Here is a 6,591-nt window from a genome sequence, read left to right as displayed (position 1 = left end):
GCTAAGGTTGAATCTCAAGATCTTTATTTTTTTATTAATCTAAACAAAACATATATATATATATATATATATATATATATATATATATATATATATATATATATATATATATATATATATATAGCACTTTTATGGAATTGATTGTATTTTAAATGTTTTTTCATTGTTATAAGTTTTATAAAATAATATATAACACAAATAAAAATATTTAAGATCAAAATTGAAAAAAAAAAAAAAAAAAATTTAAAAGTCAAAACTTAGAGAGGAGGGAATATTATATATAAAAGAGACAAGATAATAGTTTTGTGGAAGATAGAAAACATCGTTTTTTTCATGAAACCCGCGTGGCCGTATGTGTATGTTACCGATTGAGTGGCTGGGGCTTTCCTTAGTTGCATGTTGACAACGCAAAAACCAAATTTGAATTTTTTGTTTACATACATCAATTTTATGTAAATTACGCACAAAAGGATAATTAAGAAAATAATTTGCTACTTCTATCATCGAGATAATACTGCTCTACCACTTGAATAATTTGCACCAAGATAGAGAGTCAGTGATATAAATAAACCATTAATCGCAAAAGGAACAATTTGAATAAGAAATAAAACAATATATTTAACCAGAATTTCGTTTACATGGGTGTCCGTATGAAATAACTTGCATAAATGTCTTATACTTGAATGTTTAATTACTATAAATTCTATAGCAAAAAAAAAGAGGGGAAAAAAGTATGTTTAAGAGTATATGCATAAGCGGTTGATGTTGGTAGGAGTGATCACAACTCACAAGTAACTGCAGCTCTGGGAAAGACTGGAGTGGAGACCCTTGCTAAATGAATTGGTTAGCCAACTGGCCATGGTCTCAAGAGCACGGAAGCCATAATAGTTCATCATCTCATACAACTTCTTTAAGTAAACCTTGTGCTTGTGGGTATCTTCATTTGCACCCGAAATAGGGGTTCTACACAGTGGGCAGTTTGGATGGTCTTTCAGCCATGCTTCCACACACTCAACATGAAACCCATGTCTACACCTTTCTAACATTGCCAACCTTTCTCCCAAAGCCACCTCTGACAGACACACAATACAATCAACTCGAGAGCTACCAGCACCCACCTCCTCCAGCACCATGCTGGTTGTTTTGTGGTGGTCCGGACTGGTGAGCACCATGTCTAACCAAGTCTTGACTGGTGTTGTCACAGAGTCGATGAAGCCTGCTATCATAATCATCATCATCATCATAATCTTGATTAAAATTTATTAATACTTTTGGTGAAGAAAAAGAAGAATGAAGGGAAGTCTTCCTGGTTTGGTGCAAGAAGTGGACTCGTTGCCTAATTTATAGGCCTATGTTGGCTGATATTTTGGAGAAGCTTAAAATTAGAATTTAATAGATTGGTTATGTATCTATTTAGAAGAAAAGAAGGCATTTAATTGAAGGTGTGATACATGTTATTCCAAATAAGCTTGATATTGGTGGTACTCCAACGGAAGAACCATCAACTCCCTTAATCAGTAATTAATGTTTGTGTTCTTTCATTATTGAGCAAGGTAGTAGGTCATTATACTTTGTAACCTACCTATTAATTTGTTCAATTTCATTTTTGGACATTAATCAAGAAGATAAAACTTCAAGTTATTTGTGGATCAACATGATGAAAAAGTAATCAAATTGATGCTCCACTTGATGGACAGAGAAATCTTGGTCAATTCAAATATTAACAAGAGTGGGTCATATGCGTATGTTCTAGATTCGTCATCGATATTTAAGGGACACGATGGATTTAAGTTTTGACATTTCTTTCACGCGTCCGTCATGGTTAGCCACTTATCCCTACAACCCTTATGTGGGCCGTCAAATTTAAATATTCAATATACATCTTTTAATCATTATGAGAATAGATCGACAAGAGTGGAATGAATCGAGTGGATGTATATAATTCCCGGTATACGTAGTGGCACTCCAAATTGACTTAGATGGATCAGATCAAGTGATTTGGAGCGTGTTTGGTAAAATTAACCGGTTGTAGGTGGTTGTAACGTTTTAACCTATATGACATAACTTTAGATTTGGATTTAAACTAAACGCTAAAAACTTATAGTGTCAAACAAAGATTTTTGTTGAAAACAAAACGTCTTGTCAAACACTAGACGCCTAGAACCAGAGGCGGAACACAAACAATGCGCTAGGAGGGCTAAATCTTAAACTTTCATACAAATTATATAAAGAAAACTAACCTACAATTACTATATTTTCATTTTAATATAAACTATATGAAAAACAGGCCTGGTTTTAAGGGAGAGCAAGAGGTGCAGCCGCACAGGGCCCGAAAAAAATAGGGTCCGAGTTTTAATTAAATTATATATTTAACAATTAAATATATATACATTTACTCGAATTTTTTCATAAAGTCTGTCTAGCTCAACTGGCAAAAGTGCATCTCTCATTTTCAACCAAGCCTTAGTCTGTTCGATTCATATGCACAACATTTTGATATTTTAAATTCAATTTAAAGTTTTGGCTCTTACTTTATGCTATATATTTCATAATTAACCCTTACTTTCAATATGTTTAACAAATCAGTTTTTAAAAGTTACATAATTAAACCTTGAACTTTTTATAAAATTCCATATGTTCCTTTTTAATTAATTTGTTTACTTTTAAGTTTTCCGTAACGACAATTTACCGTCTTAAGTTTGTTTACCTTAAATATTAAAAATTGTATTTAGAGCCTCATTTTTCTTTTTAGCACAGGGCCCTTAAAATCTCTGAGTCGGCCCTAATGAAAAAAATTAAGAAACGTTAAATAAAAATAATAATACATTGATCTTAAAAAATAATAATTGTAACATCCCAAAATTCAAGATAAAAAATTTCATTTTTAAATAAGTTGTTATAAAAACCAATAGTATAAAAACATTCATAATATCATCTCGGGTCAAAACCAGTATGTCAATAATCAAATCATGTTATCATAAAGCAATATCAGAGTGTAATCTCAAAGATCTCATGTGCAGAAAACCTAGTGTGATGCGCTGTGATCGCCGACTCCTTTCCTTTGAAAACGAAGTACCTGAAACCAAAACTGAAAACCGTAAGCATGAAGCTTAGTGAGTTCCCCCATCATACCACATACCATTCAAATAACATACTGTCAGGCATATCTGGGTGCCCGACCTACCCATTCGGTCTCTTTCAACCGGTAACCGTCTAGCATATCTGGGTGTTAGCCTACCCCTTTGGTCTCTTTCAACCGGTAATCGGAGACTATTTCACCCCTACCACTACCATATAATATCCTAGCATATACACATAAATCACATACTACATAGCATATATGGGTGTTGGCCTACCTCTTCGATCCTTTCGACCGATACCGGGGACTATTTCACCCCTTCCATCCTCATCATTTTCTGGTAATCAAGTCTCAAACTTGGCTATTAGCACATTAGATCTCCTTAGTTCCATTTTACAAGGGTTTTGGTTCAAGAACCTTGATCTTTGGGACATGGACGTCCCAAGTGGCTTACCTTTCAGATCTGAGATCTAGAAGGGGTTTCATGGAATAAAGGTGCAAAGGTTATGACTATGGAAGCCCCATACAAGCTTAAAAACGTTATTATGGCCTTTTAAGCCCCAAAAGGCCATGCATGGAAGTAAAGTCTGAGACTTTACGTGTTCATTTGGTATCTAGGACCTAGATCTCGATTGTTACGCTTTAGGTTGGAGTAATAAGGCTTTTGGACAAAGATCTTGTTGGAATAGTGTCTAAGGCTGCAACTATATTAGGCAAGTATTTGACCCGGTTGTGCATGGTCCTTTTGGGTTGCCTTCACCATAGCAACTTGATAGGATGATTTATTAAGAGAGAGTAAATATTATTAGTATATTATGAGAATAATATAAAGAATAATATATTGTTATTTGATTAATATAAGTCATAGAATTAATTGGAATTAATTTGGTGACTTAAAGAGATTAATTAAATAAGAGGGTATAAACTGTCAATTGTTTGATAGTTAAACTTTAGACTATAAATCCATATACATATGTATTGGACGGATTCTAGAAGCTATGGATTGCTTCAAATCGTCCAAGGGGTTATCTAAGGAATGGATTTGGATAGCCTTAAGAGAAGATTATCCAATTAGGGTTTAGGTTGTAACCCTTAAGGAGTCTACAAGTATAAAGAGACCCTATGGCAAAGGGAAATCGACACTTCATCTAAAGTATAGAAACCCTGGCCGATTTCCTCCCCTCTCCTCTCTCCTAAATCATCCTCCTTGCTAGTTGGTGTTTGTAAGCCATTAGAGGAGTGACACTTGTGACTCTAGAAGCTCCAAGACAACAAGATCAACAAGGAATTCAAAGGTATGATTCTAGATCTGTTTCAATATTGTTATTACACCTAAATAGTCATTATAAGTCTTGGATTCAAAGCATGTTTAATTAGAAAGCCTAGATCCAAGCATTAGGGTTTTGCATGCGCACATATGAAAGTTCTTATGGCTAAAACCCATCAGTGGTATCAGAGCCTAGCTTGGTTTTCATTAAATTGTTGCTTAATTGTCTGAAACTAAACTGCAAAATTCGATTTTTGTATTTCTGAGTCATGGACTCGGCGAGTTCCATAGTGGACTCGACGAGTTGGCCCGACTCGGCGAGTCCCTTGGTGCACTCGGCGAGTCCAAGCGTCAGGAATGGCCAGATTCGGGATTTCTTCATGATTATCTTATGGAAACTTACCTTAATCATATTAGATCAACCCTAATCCGATTTTTTGATATATATGACTATTATCTTGATCTAATTAAAGATATTTATCAACTAATAAAATATTTAATTTCCTTATATGATAAATAATTAATTATTTTGATTATTTTGGTAATTATCTTGCAAGAAATCTTGAATAAATCAAATATAGATAATTAGGAAATTAATTGTTAATTGAAATTATTTGTTATTTGATCCTCCATGTTTTAAATGTTTAAAACTTGTCCTCAAGTTTTGAAATTTATATTTTGTAATTAAAAGTTTTAATTTAGACAATTTAAAATTTCAAACCCTAGATTTTAAAATGTTTAAAATACAACGCTATACTAATATAATATTACAAGATTAATATATATATATATATATATATATATATATATATATATATATATATGTATGTATGTATGTATGTATGTATGTATAACTAAAATGCTAGTCTTACCGTTAGTAGGCCTCATTCACGAAGCCGATCTATAAGGTGGGTATAAGGTTGCGGTCTATAAAATGGCGCTTAATGGGTGTACACTCACACCCACCGCTTGCTTGATCGGTGGAGGGTCGTTAGCCGAACGGGTAGGATAGGGCAACCTCATCCTCTCATTAAAAGTATAATAGGAAATACAAAGCAACTACACATATTTTAAAATTTCACAATCTTAGTTACTTTAGGAAAAGTGAATTGATGCAATCCCATGAAATTACACTTTGCACCCTTGCTGAGAAGTTAGTGGAGCGTGTGTGGTTTACCGGCACACTAATTGGTTCTAAGCAAAGGTGGCAAAGGGTGATTCATTGTTTATCATAGTTCGATGGAGCGTGTGTGGTTTACCGGCACATCGAATAGGTGATCGTTACAATGAAGGCACCATGTGAATTTGCATGGTAATTCACACCCGCTTTATGATCCTCGGTATCCCAGTCACAAACTAGAGGGGCATATCGAGATTTAAACATGCCATTGAATAGTTTCAATGAATCTCATCCGAACCTAGGAATTCTCAATACATTTAGAACTAATAGTTAGGTTTTATGGTGGAGAATTAGTGAATCGTCATTCACTTACCTTCAATTTATTTGCATGTTAGATTACGGCATCCCTTTTCTCATATGTAAATGTTATTGTTGGATCCTAGCCCTAATTTTCTTATTGGGTGATAATTAGGGATTCATATTCTAATCTATCTTTGTCCTTTCTATTTGTAGATGTCGAACGCAAACAACGCTGCTGCTAGTTCTTTCACGTTGATGAGCCTTTGCCAAAAGGTCAACTTCGATGGAACGAACTTTAGCGAATGGATAAGATACATTCGCACCATTTCTCGCTATGAGGATAAGGAGTATGTCCTCGATGAGAAGCTCGAGAAGATCAACCCTGAAATCGCTAATCTGGCTGAAATTACCGCTTTTGAAACTCATGAGCGAGATGCAACGAAGGTACATTGCATCATGATAGCCACCATGAGCTCTGAATTCCAAAAGTCCTACGAGGACATGTACCCGTATGAGATGCATCAAGACTTATTGGAGAGATACCACCAAAACGCGAGACAAGAGCATTATGAGATTTTCACTAACATGATTTCCACTAAGATGGGTCATGGAGAATCTCTTACCGTGCACCTGCAAAAGATGCAAAGGTATGTCGACCGCCTTCGCAAGTTAAATGTTGACTTTGGGGAAGACTTGGCGATCGACATGGTGCTTCACTCTTTGCCTCCGATGTACAACCAATTTAGGATGACCTACCACATGAACAAAGAGGAGGTCACCCTAAGCAAACTCCATGGTCTCTTGAGGTTCGCTGAGAGCAACTTC

At 34.9% G+C, this 6,591-nt stretch overlaps 1 non-coding gene across 1 annotated transcript; it reads right to left on the bottom strand.

The window, feature by feature from the left end:
- Positions 1-598: 598 nt before the first annotated feature.
- Positions 599-1,824, bottom strand: LOC111915306 (uncharacterized). The gene is made up of 2 exons (XR_006190718.1): positions 1,452-1,824; positions 599-1,358 (listed from the first exon to the last, which is right to left on the bottom strand). It is a non-coding gene; the product is annotated as an uncharacterized LOC111915306 (transcript).
- Positions 1,825-6,591: the final 4,767 nt, after the last annotated feature.

The sequence above is a fragment of the Lactuca sativa genome, chromosome 4 (assembly GCF_002870075.4).
Source record: "Lactuca sativa cultivar Salinas chromosome 4, Lsat_Salinas_v11, whole genome shotgun sequence".
In the NCBI taxonomy this organism is placed as follows: Eukaryota; Viridiplantae; Streptophyta; class Magnoliopsida; order Asterales; family Asteraceae; genus Lactuca; species Lactuca sativa.
The sequence above is the reverse complement of the archived record's forward strand: the minus strand, read 5'-3'. Positions and strand labels throughout refer to the sequence as shown.